A 14178-nucleotide genomic window follows, 5' to 3' on the forward strand; every position below is an offset into this window, starting at 1 on the left:
TGCTGTATTCGAGACCTAAAGATAATTTCTTTTCCTTTCTGCTCCAGGCACTTAGTTATTTCTTTTTTAAGATCATGTACCTCCTTCTCCACCTCCATCCCATGTGCTCTGAATTTGTACAGGGTTTGCAGACGAGTATTTAGGATATTATAAAATTCACGTTTTTCTTTAGCTTTCCTAACCCCAACACGGATAAAAAATTCTTTTATTTTTAGTTTCATTTTTTCCCACCAGATACTGGTGGGAGTGTTGGGGTCTTTTACTCGTCTGCATTCCTTGTAAAAGGTGATAAAATCTGATAAAACCTGCGGATCTTCTAAAAGGGACACGTTTAACTTCCAGGCATTCCTACCAGTTCTCCTTTTAAAATCACTTTTAACTTTAAAATACAATAATTTATGGTCAGAAAAAACATTGGTAAAAAGATCACAGTTAAAAGGCAGTACTTGATAAGAACAAAAAATAAAATCTATCCTGGAGCTACAGCTTGCATTGCTCCAGGTAACACCGTCTTCCTCTGGTACGTTAAAATTACATTTTTTAAAAACATCAGTGAGATTAAAATCTAAAATCAAGTTTTTTAACATAAAAGACGTCTTATCATAGTTCCTACTCACTGCGTTCGAAAAACGGCGTTCTCCCCTTAAAATACAATTAAAATCACCTGATAAAACAAGAGGACTAGAATTGTTAATAAAAAGGGGTAAAATCTCCAACATTTTTATTCTTTCATTCTTATCAGGAGAACCATAAAAATTTAAAAACTGCCATTTAATACCATTAATAAAAGCGCTGACCAATAAAATTCTGCCTGGTAAAATTTCGTTAAAACTCTCAATTAAAACGTTCCCTTTAAAAAGTATGGCGACCCCTGCTGATCTGGACTCATTTGATCCAGACCAGACTGATGGACCGTGCACCCAATCATCTTCATATTCTTTATAATTTAATCTGTGCGGGATGCCACATTCCTGCAGGAAAAGGACGGAAGCAGCAAAAACCGACAAGTAATTAAATAGGGCAACCCTTCTTACTCTGGCGCTCACACTTCTCACGTTCAAGGACAGACCGGACAACTCAGCCATGGGAATGTACAAGAAAACGTCTTACACCTCTGATTCCCCCTCCGAAGCCTCATACCCCCCAAAATCTGACTCAACTGTACGCATAGAGGAAGCAGGAGAGGAGGCACCATCACTCAGCCGACCCCCCTCCTCCATCATGATTGAGGCATAGTTGTTCTCGGGCATCCTGGCAATCAGGGCTCCAGACTCATTGGGTTCTTCCACCTCTTGCCCCTCCATAGGGGTCGGGTGTTCACTTAGTTCAGTCTCTGGTACCTCAGAGACGGTCACCCCTGAAACCTCCTCCTGGCAGGGAGGAGGGGGGGTATCCCCTATGGGGACCTGTGGAGGAACGTCACTTGGGTTCCCTGCATCCGCAGGTACTTCCATCGGCTCCCCCTGGACCGCCTCCGAATAGAGTCTTCTGGAGCCCCTCCGCCTTTTAACCTTCACCTCTCCACCCGGATCATCGCTCTCAGGGGGACCCTGAGCCAGAGGTTGCTGAGGAGCGGATTCGGCCGCCGTCCGCTCCTCTCTTAACCCAGCATGCTCCTGGGGGCCAGTTTTTTCACCACTTGCACGTTTTTTGGCCATCCTCTGCTCTTTAGGGTCCCCTCCTTTTGCCTGAGGGGGGTCTTTCTCCTTCTCCATCTCACCGCTTACCTCTTGTGGGGGGGTAATCACTGGCTCTGCTTGCCTCGGCTGGTGTCCCGGTTGCTGTCCTTGCTGCCTCCAGGGTTGCCACTGCTGCTCCGTCCTATGTCTGTGGGGACAAGAGGAGAAAAGGTGACCGAATTGTTGACAGAAATTGCACCTCCCTCCTCTTGTGCATTTCTCTGTCTCGTGCTGTGTGCTACCACATTTTTTGCATGTACTTTCACAGTTTTCTTTTGTGTGTCCATATCTGTGACACTTCCTGCAGTAGCTTGGCATCCCTGCATAAAAGAGGTCGCCACACATATTATTTATTTTAAAACGAGCTGGTGGTAGTTGTATTCCCCCTGGCAATCTGTCATCTTTTTTGCATGTAACCTGAAATCTCCACTTAGATGTCCAGATGCCACAGCTGTTCATGATTTTTCCTCTGCACTCAACCTTACTAAAATAGACTTGTAAAAACAACTCAACATCGTGTAGGTTGGCGAAAGGGGAATACATCTTTACTACCACCAGCTTAATATCGTCTAGAACGTGCTCAATAATCCGGACACCCTGAAGCTTTTTGTCTTTACTCGCAGCAGCTCTGGTAACAAAATCTCTGTGGATGCCATTTTGTGTGAACGTCACATCAAAAATTTTACGCTTCGGGTAGTCCTGGATTGCCAATATCTCGCCCTTCTGTATTCCGAAAACTCCTCCGAGCACGTCCTCTACTACGAATTTCAAATCGTCCGCCCTTTTGGTATCATCCGTGAGAATGACTCTCACGGTGTTTTTGATCCTTGCGTATGCCGGCACAGAACCTGGATCCGGATCATCATCCATGGTTCTAACCTCTCTCCACCCGAAGGTCTTGAGAGGCGATCGCTACTCGTTACCCTGGGACTAGGCCCTCTCCCCAATAGCAACAAGTGGGTGAAGCCCAGGCAATAAACCTGGGCGATCCCACAAGGCCGAGGAGAGGGGTACCCGAGTACCTTCTGACCAGATCTCCTGTATTACTACACTTGATCTTAGCCAAAAGGCCGAGAAGCGATAACCGTGAAAGGGGCGGGCCCAACAAGGTCCCCTTCATGGGCACTATCACTGCTTGCTGTCAGGGAGGCTGCCAGACAATTTTCCATGCACACTCTGGGCTGGGGGGCAGTCAACCACCAGTACACACAGCAGAACCTAAACCCATACCATTATTGCTAAGCAGCAAGACAGGGGCCCATTGCACTCCCACGGGGCCTTTTTAAATGCAATCCATAACCCGGATTTGCCAGGAACCCTTCTTACTCCTCCTACTTGCATGTGACACTGGGCTTAGGATCTGCATAGGAAACACACACACAAGCACACACCTACCTTTGTTGCCTGCAGATGCCTCCTTGGCTGTCCCCAAACGGTATCAAACCAACACCCACGGGAAGCTGTAAGCATAGAGGACATGCCTGCACCCCATTGGACTTACCTGTGTGGGTTAAATCCGGGTTATTTGACAACCTATGGCGGTGATGGTTCTGCTCAGGCAGAGCAGTGCTGATGCTCCTCATAAAGCTGTCGCTGCTGTGAAGGTTCTAGGTGACATCACAAATCCCTATGGTTACATACACAACAAAGCTGGGTTGTTGTTGTTTACACTCTGCAAGGCCTGTGGAAGTGAGTGACATCATAGCACTGTAGTTCTGAGGGTTCTAGATGGATGCAACAATCTCCTGTTGCTTCTATGAAGGCCGTAATAGACGACATCACCAAACAGCTCCATAGTCACATACACAGCAAAGGAGAGATGTTGTTTACACCTAGTGATGTCAGTGGTATTGAGTGACATCATAGCACAGTGCTAAGGCTCCTGGGCCTGGACACAGCAGCGGCTGCAATATCTCAACGGAGAATACGTTTATATATATGTGTGTGTGTGCGCGTATATATATATATATATATATATATATATATATATATATATATTTCTCCGCCGAAATCACTTTTAAACCCATTTCCACCTTTTTTTCCCTTCTCTTCCTCTTACTTTTTTTTCACGTTTTTTTACGTTTTTCTCCTTTTCGCCTCTTTTCTGGGCGTATTATTCTTCTTTTTCTTCTTTTTTTTCGTCTAATGCATACCCCATCAGTGCAGCAATGCTTATTCAATACCGCCAGCAGATGGAGACACTGGGGGATAATTTTCTAAGGATTTATACTGATTTTTCCTGTCTGAATTTGTCGCACAGAAAGTTGCAGGCCAAATATGTGCGACATTTCTGCGACTTTAGCTTCTAGAGCATTTTTACAACATTATACATAGGTGCTGAATACATAAAAAGCGACTGTTCAGCGACAGACAAGTCGCATCGGCTGAAAGTAGGCCAGAATGTCAGTCCATGTTGGAGCAGGTTTAGATACAGTCTAAAGCATAGATCTCAAAGTCTGTGCACAGAATTTAGCAAGGGCCTCGCACCTTCTGATGCATCAGGTAGGTGCACAATAGCATAGCCTAACCCTCTGTACTTTGGTCTATATTGATGCGGGACATAGACAGCCAGCTGATGACCAATCCATTAGTGCAATGGATGGCTGGAAGCATTTGTCTTTGCCTTTGCAATACCACAGAAGCAATGCATGGTCAATGTACAGCAATGACACACCTGTGTGAACAGCCAGGAGACCCCCCCCCCCATGTTATGTTACATAGTTACATAGTTAGTACGGTCGAAAAAAGACATATGTCCATCAAGTTCAACCAGGGAATTAAGGGGTAGGGGTGTGGCGCGATATTGGGGAAGGGATGAGATTTTATATTTCTTCATAAGCATTAATCTTATTTTGTCAATTAGGAACATTCAGCACCCACCCGCTATCAAGGCAGCTGCCTATCATGTCATGCCCTACCTGCACAGGTGTGCTGGCTACTCAAATGATCCAATTAAGGAGGCCATTTAGTCAGCAGCAGCAGAAGTCCTGTGCCTGGACGCTCCAACAGCGGCCAGACACAAGCAGAAGCAGAAGCAGCAGAAGCAGCAGCAGCACCACCTTTTGTTTTTTGGCTGCAGAAGCAGCAGCAGCAAGGCCCACAGGGCTGGCTAGCTGGCTAGCCAGCAAGCAGGTAGCAATGAAAGTAGGAATCTTTCTTTTTAACCCTGTAAGGGGGTGGTGCACTGTACCCGAAGATACTGCCATATCGGGTCAATGCATAGGGCGACGGAAGCAAGCTTCGAAATCAGCCCCCGTTCTCAAAAATCCATTTAATATATGGTCCCCAGATAGGGGACGTATCAGATATTAAACTGATAAGAACAGATACTACACTTGATCTTAGCCAAAAGGCCGAGAAGCGATAACCGTGAAAGGGGCGGGCCCAACAAGGTCCCCTTCATGGGCACTATCACTGCTTGCTGTCAGGGAGGCTGCCAGACAATTTTCCATGCACACTCTGGGCTGGGGGGCAGTCAACCACCAGTACACACAGCAGAACCTAAACCCATACCATTATTGCTAAGCAGCAAGACAGGGGCCCATTGCACTCCCACGGGGCCTTTTTAAATGCAATCCATAACCCGGATTTGCCAGGAACCCTTCTTACTCCTCCTACTTGCATGTGACACTGGGCTTAGGATCTGCATAGGAAACACACACACAAGCACACACCTACCTTTGTTGCCTGCAGATGCCTCCTTGGCTGTCCCCAAACGGTATCAAACCAACACCCACGGGAAGCTGTAAGCATAGAGGACATGCCTGCACCCCATTGGACTTACCTGTGTGGGTTAAATCCGGGTTATTTGACAACCTATGGCGGTGATGGTTCTGCTCAGGCAGAGCAGTGCTGATGCTCCTCATAAAGCTGTCGCTGCTGTGAAGGTTCTAGGTGACATCACAAATCCCTATGGTTACATACACAACAAAGCTGGGTTGTTGTTGTTTACACTCTGCAAGGCCTGTGGAAGTGAGTGACATCATAGCACTGTAGTTCTGAGGGTTCTAGATGGATGCAACAATCTCCTGTTGCTTCTATGAAGGCCGTAATAGACGACATCACCAAACAGCTCCATAGTCACATACACAGCAAAGGAGAGATGTTGTTTACACCTAGTGATGTCAGTGGTATTGAGTGACATCATAGCACAGTGCTAAGGCTCCTGGGCCTGGACACAGCAGCGGCTGCAATATCTCAACGGAGAATACGTTTATATATATGTGTGTGTGTGCGCGTATATATATATATATATATATATATATATATATATATATATATATTTCTCCGCCGAAATCACTTTTAAACCCATTTCCACCTTTTTTTCCCTTCTCTTCCTCTTACTTTTTTTTCATGTTTTTTTACGTTTTTCTCCTTTTCACCTCTTTTCTGGGCGTATTATTCTTCTTTTTCTTCTTTTTTTTCGTCTAATGCATACCCCATCAGTGCAGCAATGCTTATTCAATACCGCCAGCAGATGGAGACACTGGGGGATAATTTTCTAAGGATTTATACTGATTTTTCCTGTCTGAATTTGTCGCACAGAAAGTTGCAGGCCAAATATGTGCGACATTTCTGCGACTTTAGCTTCTAGAGCATTTTTACAACATTATACATAGGTGCTGAATACATAAAAAGCGACTGTTCAGCGACAGACAAGTCGCATCGGCTGAAAGTAGGCCAGAATGTCAGTCCATGTTGGAGCAGGTTTAGATACAGTCTAAAGCATAGATCTCAAAGTCTGTGCACAGAATTTAGCAAGGGCCTCGCACCTTCTGATGCATCAGGTAGGTGCACAATAGCATAGCCTAACCCTCTGTACTTTGGTCTATATTGATGCGGGACATAGACAGCCAGCTGATGACCAATCCATTAGTGCAATGGATGGCTGGAAGCATTTGTCTTTGCCTTTGCAATACCACAGAAGCAATGCATGGTCAATGTACAGCAATGACACACCTGTGTGAACAGCCAGGAGACCCCCCCCCCATGTTATGTTACATAGTTACATAGTTAGTACGGTCGAAAAAAGACATATGTCCATCAAGTTCAACCAGGGAATTAAGGGGTAGGGGTGTGGCGCGATATTGGGGAAGGGATGAGATTTTATATTTCTTCATAAGCATTAATCTTATTTTGTCAATTAGGAACATTCAGCACCCACCCGCTATCAAGGCAGCTGCCTATCATGTCATGCCCTACCTGCACAGGTGTGCTGGCTACTCAAATGATCCAATTAAGGAGGCCATTTAGTCAGCAGCAGCAGAAGTCCTGTGCCTGGACGCTCCAACAGCGGCCAGACACAAGCAGAAGCAGAAGCAGCAGAAGCAGCAGCAGCACCACCTTTTGTTTTTTGGCTGCAGAAGCAGCAGCAGCAAGGCCCACAGGGCTGGCTAGCTGGCTAGCCAGCAAGCAGGTAGCAATGAAAGTAGGAATCTTTCTTTTTAACCCTGTAAGGGGGTGGTGCACTGTACCCGAAGATACTGCCATATCGGGTCAATGCATAGGGCGACGGAAGCAAGCTTCGAAATCAGCCCCCGTTCTCAAAAATCCATTTAATATATGGTCCCCAGATAGGGGACGTATCAGATATTAAACTGATAAGAACAGATACTACACTTGATCTTAGCCAAAAGGCCGAGAAGCGATAACCGTGAAAGGGGCGGGCCCAACAAGGTCCCCTTCATGGGCACTATCACTGCTTGCTGTCAGGGAGGCTGCCAGACAATTTTCCATGCACACTCTGGGCTGGGGGGCAGTCAACCACCAGTACACACAGCAGAACCTAAACCCATACCATTATTGCTAAGCAGCAAGACAGGGGCCCATTGCACTCCCACGGGGCCTTTTTAAATGCAATCCATAACCCGGATTTGCCAGGAACCCTTCTTACTCCTCCTACTTGCATGTGACACTGGGCTTAGGATCTGCATAGGAAACACACACACAAGCACACACCTACCTTTGTTGCCTGCAGATGCCTCCTTGGCTGTCCCCAAACGGTATCAAACCAACACCCACGGGAAGCTGTAAGCATAGAGGACATGCCTGCACCCCATTGGACTTACCTGTGTGGGTTAAATCCGGGTTATTTGACAACCTATGGCGGTGATGGTTCTGCTCAGGCAGAGCAGTGCTGATGCTCCTCATAAAGCTGTCGCTGCTGTGAAGGTTCTAGGTGACATCACAAATCCCTATGGTTACATACACAACAAAGCTGGGTTGTTGTTGTTTACACTCTGCAAGGCCTGTGGAAGTGAGTGACATCATAGCACTGTAGTTCTGAGGGTTCTAGATGGATGCAACAATCTCCTGTTGCTTCTATGAAGGCCGTAATAGACGACATCACCAAACAGCTCCATAGTCACATACACAGCAAAGGAGAGATGTTGTTTACACCTAGTGATGTCAGTGGTATTGAGTGACATCATAGCACAGTGCTAAGGCTCCTGGGCCTGGACACAGCAGCGGCTGCAATATCTCAACGGAGAATACGTTTATATATATGTGTGTGTGTGCGCGTATATATATATATATATATATATATATATATATATATATATATATTTCTCCGCCGAAATCACTTTTAAACCCATTTCCACCTTTTTTTCCCTTCTCTTCCTCTTACTTTTTTTTCACGTTTTTTTACGTTTTTCTCCTTTTCGCCTCTTTTCTGGGCGTATTATTCTTCTTTTTCTTCTTTTTTTTCGTCTAATGCATACCCCATCAGTGCAGCAATGCTTATTCAATACCGCCAGCAGATGGAGACACTGGGGGATAATTTTCTAAGGATTTATACTGATTTTTCCTGTCTGAATTTGTCGCACAGAAAGTTGCAGGCCAAATATGTGCGACATTTCTGCGACTTTAGCTTCTAGAGCATTTTTACAACATTATACATAGGTGCTGAATACATAAAAAGCGACTGTTCAGCGACAGACAAGTCGCATCGGCTGAAAGTAGGCCAGAATGTCAGTCCATGTTGGAGCAGGTTTAGATACAGTCTAAAGCATAGATCTCAAAGTCTGTGCACAGAATTTAGCAAGGGCCTCGCACCTTCTGATGCATCAGGTAGGTGCACAATAGCATAGCCTAACCCTCTGTACTTTGGTCTATATTGATGCGGGACATAGACAGCCAGCTGATGACCAATCCATTAGTGCAATGGATGGCTGGAAGCATTTGTCTTTGCCTTTGCAATACCACAGAAGCAATGCATGGTCAATGTACAGCAATGACACACCTGTGTGAACAGCCAGGAGACCCCCCCCCCATGTTATGTTACATAGTTACATAGTTAGTACGGTCGAAAAAAGACATATGTCCATCAAGTTCAACCAGGGAATTAAGGGGTAGGGGTGTGGCGCGATATTGGGGAAGGGATGAGATTTTATATTTCTTCATAAGCATTAATCTTATTTTGTCAATTAGGAACATTCAGCACCCACCCGCTATCAAGGCAGCTGCCTATCATGTCATGCCCTACCTGCACAGGTGTGCTGGCTACTCAAATGATCCAATTAAGGAGGCCATTTAGTCAGCAGCAGCAGAAGTCCTGTGCCTGGACGCTCCAACAGCGGCCAGACACAAGCAGAAGCAGAAGCAGCAGAAGCAGCAGCAGCACCACCTTTTGTTTTTTGGCTGCAGAAGCAGCAGCAGCAAGGCCCACAGGGCTGGCTAGCTGGCTAGCCAGCAAGCAGGTAGCAATGAAAGTAGGAATCTTTCTTTTTAACCCTGTAAGGGGGTGGTGCACTGTACCCGAAGATACTGCCATATCGGGTCAATGCATAGGGCGACGGAAGCAAGCTTCGAAATCAGCCCCCGTTCTCAAAAATCCATTTAATATATGGTCCCCAGATAGGGGACGTATCAGATATTAAACTGATAAGAACAGATACTACACTTGATCTTAGCCAAAAGGCCGAGAAGCGATAACCGTGAAAGGGGCGGGCCCAACAAGGTCCCCTTCATGGGCACTATCACTGCTTGCTGTCAGGGAGGCTGCCAGACAATTTTCCATGCACACTCTGGGCTGGGGGGCAGTCAACCACCAGTACACACAGCAGAACCTAAACCCATACCATTATTGCTAAGCAGCAAGACAGGGGCCCATTGCACTCCCACGGGGCCTTTTTAAATGCAATCCATAACCCGGATTTGCCAGGAACCCTTCTTACTCCTCCTACTTGCATGTGACACTGGGCTTAGGATCTGCATAGGAAACACACACACAAGCACACACCTACCTTTGTTGCCTGCAGATGCCTCCTTGGCTGTCCCCAAACGGTATCAAACCAACACCCACGGGAAGCTGTAAGCATAGAGGACATGCCTGCACCCCATTGGACTTACCTGTGTGGGTTAAATCCGGGTTATTTGACAACCTATGGCGGTGATGGTTCTGCTCAGGCAGAGCAGTGCTGATGCTCCTCATAAAGCTGTCGCTGCTGTGAAGGTTCTAGGTGACATCACAAATCCCTATGGTTACATACACAACAAAGCTGGGTTGTTGTTGTTTACACTCTGCAAGGCCTGTGGAAGTGAGTGACATCATAGCACTGTAGTTCTGAGGGTTGTAGATGGATGCAACAATCTCCTGTTGCTTCTATGAAGGCCGTAATAGACGACATCACCAAACAGCTCCATAGTCACATACACAGCAAAGGAGAGATGTTGTTTACACCTAGTGATGTCAGTGGTATTGAGTGACATCATAGCACAGTGCTAAGGCTCCTGGGCCTGGACACAGCAGCGGCTGCAATATCTCAACGGAGAATACGTTTATATATATGTGTGTGTGTGCGCGTATATATATATATATATATATATATATATATATATATATATATATTTCTCCGCCGAAATCACTTTTAAACCCATTTCCACCTTTTTTTCCCTTCTCTTCCTCTTACTTTTTTTTCACGTTTTTTTACGTTTTTCTCCTTTTCGCCTCTTTTCTGGGCGTATTATTCTTCTTTTTCTTCTTTTTTTTCGTCTAATGCATACCCCATCAGTGCAGCAATGCTTATTCAATACCGCCAGCAGATGGAGACACTGGGGGATAATTTTCTAAGGATTTATACTGATTTTTCCTGTCTGAATTTGTCGCACAGAAAGTTGCAGGCCAAATATGTGCGACATTTCTGCGACTTTAGCTTCTAGAGCATTTTTACAACATTATACATAGGTGCTGAATACATAAAAAGCGACTGTTCAGCGACAGACAAGTCGCATCGGCTGAAAGTAGGCCAGAATGTCAGTCCATGTTGGAGCAGGTTTAGATACAGTCTAAAGCATAGATCTCAAAGTCTGTGCACAGAATTTAGCAAGGGCCTCGCACCTTCTGATGCATCAGGTAGGTGCACAATAGCATAGCCTAACCCTCTGTACTTTGGTCTATATTGATGCGGGACATAGACAGCCAGCTGATGACCAATCCATTAGTGCAATGGATGGCTGGAAGCATTTGTCTTTGCCTTTGCAATACCACAGAAGCAATGCATGGTCAATGTACAGCAATGACACACCTGTGTGAACAGCCAGGAGACCCCCCCCCCCATGTTATGTTACATAGTTACATAGTTAGTACGGTCGAAAAAAGACATATGTCCATCAAGTTCAACCAGGGAATTAAGGGGTAGGGGTGTGGCGCGATATTGGGGAAGGGATGAGATTTTATATTTCTTCATAAGCATTAATCTTATTTTGTCAATTAGGAACATTCAGCACCCACCCGCTATCAAGGCAGCTGCCTATCATGTCATGCCCTACCTGCACAGGTGTGCTGGCTACTCAAATGATCCAATTAAGGAGGCCATTTAGTCAGCAGCAGCAGAAGTCCTGTGCCTGGACGCTCCAACAGCGGCCAGACACAAGCAGAAGCAGAAGCAGCAGAAGCAGCAGCAGCACCACCTTTTGTTTTTTGGCTGCAGAAGCAGCAGCAGCAAGGCCCACAGGGCTGGCTAGCTGGCTAGCCAGCAAGCAGGTAGCAATGAAAGTAGGAATCTTTCTTTTTAACCCTGTAAGGGGGTGGTGCACTGTACCCGAAGATACTGCCATATCGGGTCAATGCATAGGGCGACGGAAGCAAGCTTCGAAATCAGCCCCCGTTCTCAAAAATCCATTTAATATATGGTCCCCAGATAGGGGACGTATCAGATATTAAACTGATAAGAACAGATACTACACTTGATCTTAGCCAAAAGGCCGAGAAGCGATAACCGTGAAAGGGGCGGGCCCAACAAGGTCCCCTTCATGGGCACTATCACTGCTTGCTGTCAGGGAGGCTGCCAGACAATTTTCCATGCACACTCTGGGCTGGGGGGCAGTCAACCACCAGTACACACAGCAGAACCTAAACCCATACCATTATTGCTAAGCAGCAAGACAGGGGCCCATTGCACTCCCACGGGGCCTTTTTAAATGCAATCCATAACCCGGATTTGCCAGGAACCCTTCTTACTCCTCCTACTTGCATGTGACACTGGGCTTAGGATCTGCATAGGAAACACACACACAAGCACACACCTACCTTTGTTGCCTGCAGATGCCTCCTTGGCTGTCCCCAAACGGTATCAAACCAACACCCACGGGAAGCTGTAAGCATAGAGGACATGCCTGCACCCCATTGGACTTACCTGTGTGGGTTAAATCCGGGTTATTTGACAACCTATGGCGGTGATGGTTCTGCTCAGGCAGAGCAGTGCTGATGCTCCTCATAAAGCTGTCGCTGCTGTGAAGGTTCTAGGTGACATCACAAATCCCTATGGTTACATACACAACAAAGCTGGGTTGTTGTTGTTTACACTCTGCAAGGCCTGTGGAAGTGAGTGACATCATAGCACTGTAGTTCTGAGGGTTCTAGATGGATGCAACAATCTCCTGTTGCTTCTATGAAGGCCGTAATAGACGACATCACCAAACAGCTCCATAGTCACATACACAGCAAAGGAGAGATGTTGTTTACACCTAGTGATGTCAGTGGTATTGAGTGACATCATAGCACAGTGCTAAGGCTCCTGGGCCTGGACACAGCAGCGGCTGCAATATCTCAACGGAGAATACGTTTATATATATGTGTGTGTGTGCGCGTATATATATATATATATATATATATATATATATATATATATTTCTCCGCCGAAATCACTTTTAAACCCATTTCCACCTTTTTTTCCCTTCTCTTCCTCTTACTTTTTTTTCACGTTTTTTTACGTTTTTCTCCTTTTCGCCTCTTTTCTGGGCGTATTATTCTTCTTTTTCTTCTTTTTTTTCGTCTAATGCATACCCCATCAGTGCAGCAATGCTTATTCAATACCGCCAGCAGATGGAGACACTGGGGGATAATTTTCTAAGGATTTATACTGATTTTTCCTGTCTGAATTTGTCGCACAGAAAGTTGCAGGCCAAATATGTGCGACATTTCTGCGACTTTAGCTTCTAGAGCATTTTTACAACATTATACATAGGTGCTGAATACATAAAAAGCGACTGTTCAGCGACAGACAAGTCGCATCGGCTGAAAGTAGGCCAGAATGTCAGTCCATGTTGGAGCAGGTTTAGATACAGTCTAAAGCATAGATCTCAAAGTCTGTGCACAGAATTTAGCAAGGGCCTCGCACCTTCTGATGCATCAGGTAGGTGCACAATAGCATAGCCTAACCCTCTGTACTTTGGTCTATATTGATGCGGGACATAGACAGCCAGCTGATGACCAATCCATTAGTGCAATGGATGGCTGGAAGCATTTGTCTTTGCCTTTGCAATACCACAGAAGCAATGCATGGTCAATGTACAGCAATGACACACCTGTGTGAACAGCCAGGAGACCCCCCCCCCATGTTATGTTACATAGTTACATAGTTAGTACGGTCGAAAAAAGACATATGTCCATCAAGTTCAACCAGGGAATTAAGGGGTAGGGGTGTGGCGCGATATTGGGGAAGGGATGAGATTTTATATTTCTTCATAAGCATTAATCTTATTTTGTCAATTAGGAACATTCAGCACCCACCCGCTATCAAGGCAGCTGCCTATCATGTCATGCCCTACCTGCACAGGTGTGCTGGCTACTCAAATGATCCAATTAAGGAGGCCATTTAGTCAGCAGCAGCAGAAGTCCTGTGCCTGGACGCTCCAACAGCGGCCAGACACAAGCAGAAGCAGAAGCAGCAGAAGCAGCAGCAGCACCACCTTTTGTTTTTTGGCTGCAGAAGCAGCAGCAGCAAGGCCCACAGGGCTGGCTAGCTGGCTAGCCAGCAAGCAGGTAGCAATGAAAGTAGGAATCTTTCTTTTTAACCCTGTAAGGGGGTGGTGCACTGTACCCGAAGATACTGCCATATCGGGTCAATGCATAGGGCGACGGAAGCAAGCTTCGAAATCAGCCCCCGTTCTCAAAAATCCATTTAATATATGGTCCCCAGATAGGGGACGTATCAGATATTAAACTGATAAGAACAGATTTTTTTTTTTTTTTAACTTGGCTACCCCTGAGGGGTAT

General features: G+C 45.9%; 5 non-coding genes and 1 pseudogene across 5 annotated transcripts; all 6 read right to left on the bottom strand.

The window, feature by feature from the left end:
• Window positions 1–2628: 2628 nt before the first annotated feature.
• On the bottom strand, window positions 2629–2761 carry LOC130339074 (U2 spliceosomal RNA; annotated as a pseudogene).
• A 2092-nt stretch (window positions 2762–4853) lies between these two features.
• On the bottom strand, window positions 4854–5044 carry LOC130339096 (U2 spliceosomal RNA). The gene has a single exon (XR_008879519.1). It is a non-coding gene; the product is annotated as a U2 spliceosomal RNA (small nuclear RNA).
• A 2093-nt stretch (window positions 5045–7137) lies between these two features.
• LOC130339097 (U2 spliceosomal RNA) lies at window positions 7138–7328 on the bottom strand. Its single transcript, XR_008879520.1, has one exon. It is a non-coding gene; the product is annotated as a U2 spliceosomal RNA (small nuclear RNA).
• A 2093-nt stretch (window positions 7329–9421) lies between these two features.
• Window positions 9422–9612, bottom strand: LOC130339099 (U2 spliceosomal RNA). Its single transcript, XR_008879522.1, has one exon. It is a non-coding gene; the product is annotated as a U2 spliceosomal RNA (small nuclear RNA).
• A 2094-nt stretch (window positions 9613–11706) lies between these two features.
• LOC130339101 (U2 spliceosomal RNA) lies at window positions 11707–11897 on the bottom strand. Its single transcript, XR_008879523.1, has one exon. It is a non-coding gene; the product is annotated as a U2 spliceosomal RNA (small nuclear RNA).
• Window positions 11898–13986: 2089 nt separating this feature from the next.
• On the bottom strand, window positions 13987–14178 carry LOC130339068 (U2 spliceosomal RNA). The gene has a single exon (XR_008879502.1). It is a non-coding gene; the product is annotated as a U2 spliceosomal RNA (small nuclear RNA).

Source organism: Hyla sarda, unplaced genomic scaffold (assembly GCF_029499605.1).
Source record: "Hyla sarda isolate aHylSar1 unplaced genomic scaffold, aHylSar1.hap1 scaffold_535, whole genome shotgun sequence".
Lineage (NCBI taxonomy): Eukaryota > Metazoa > Chordata > Amphibia > Anura > Hylidae > Hyla > Hyla sarda.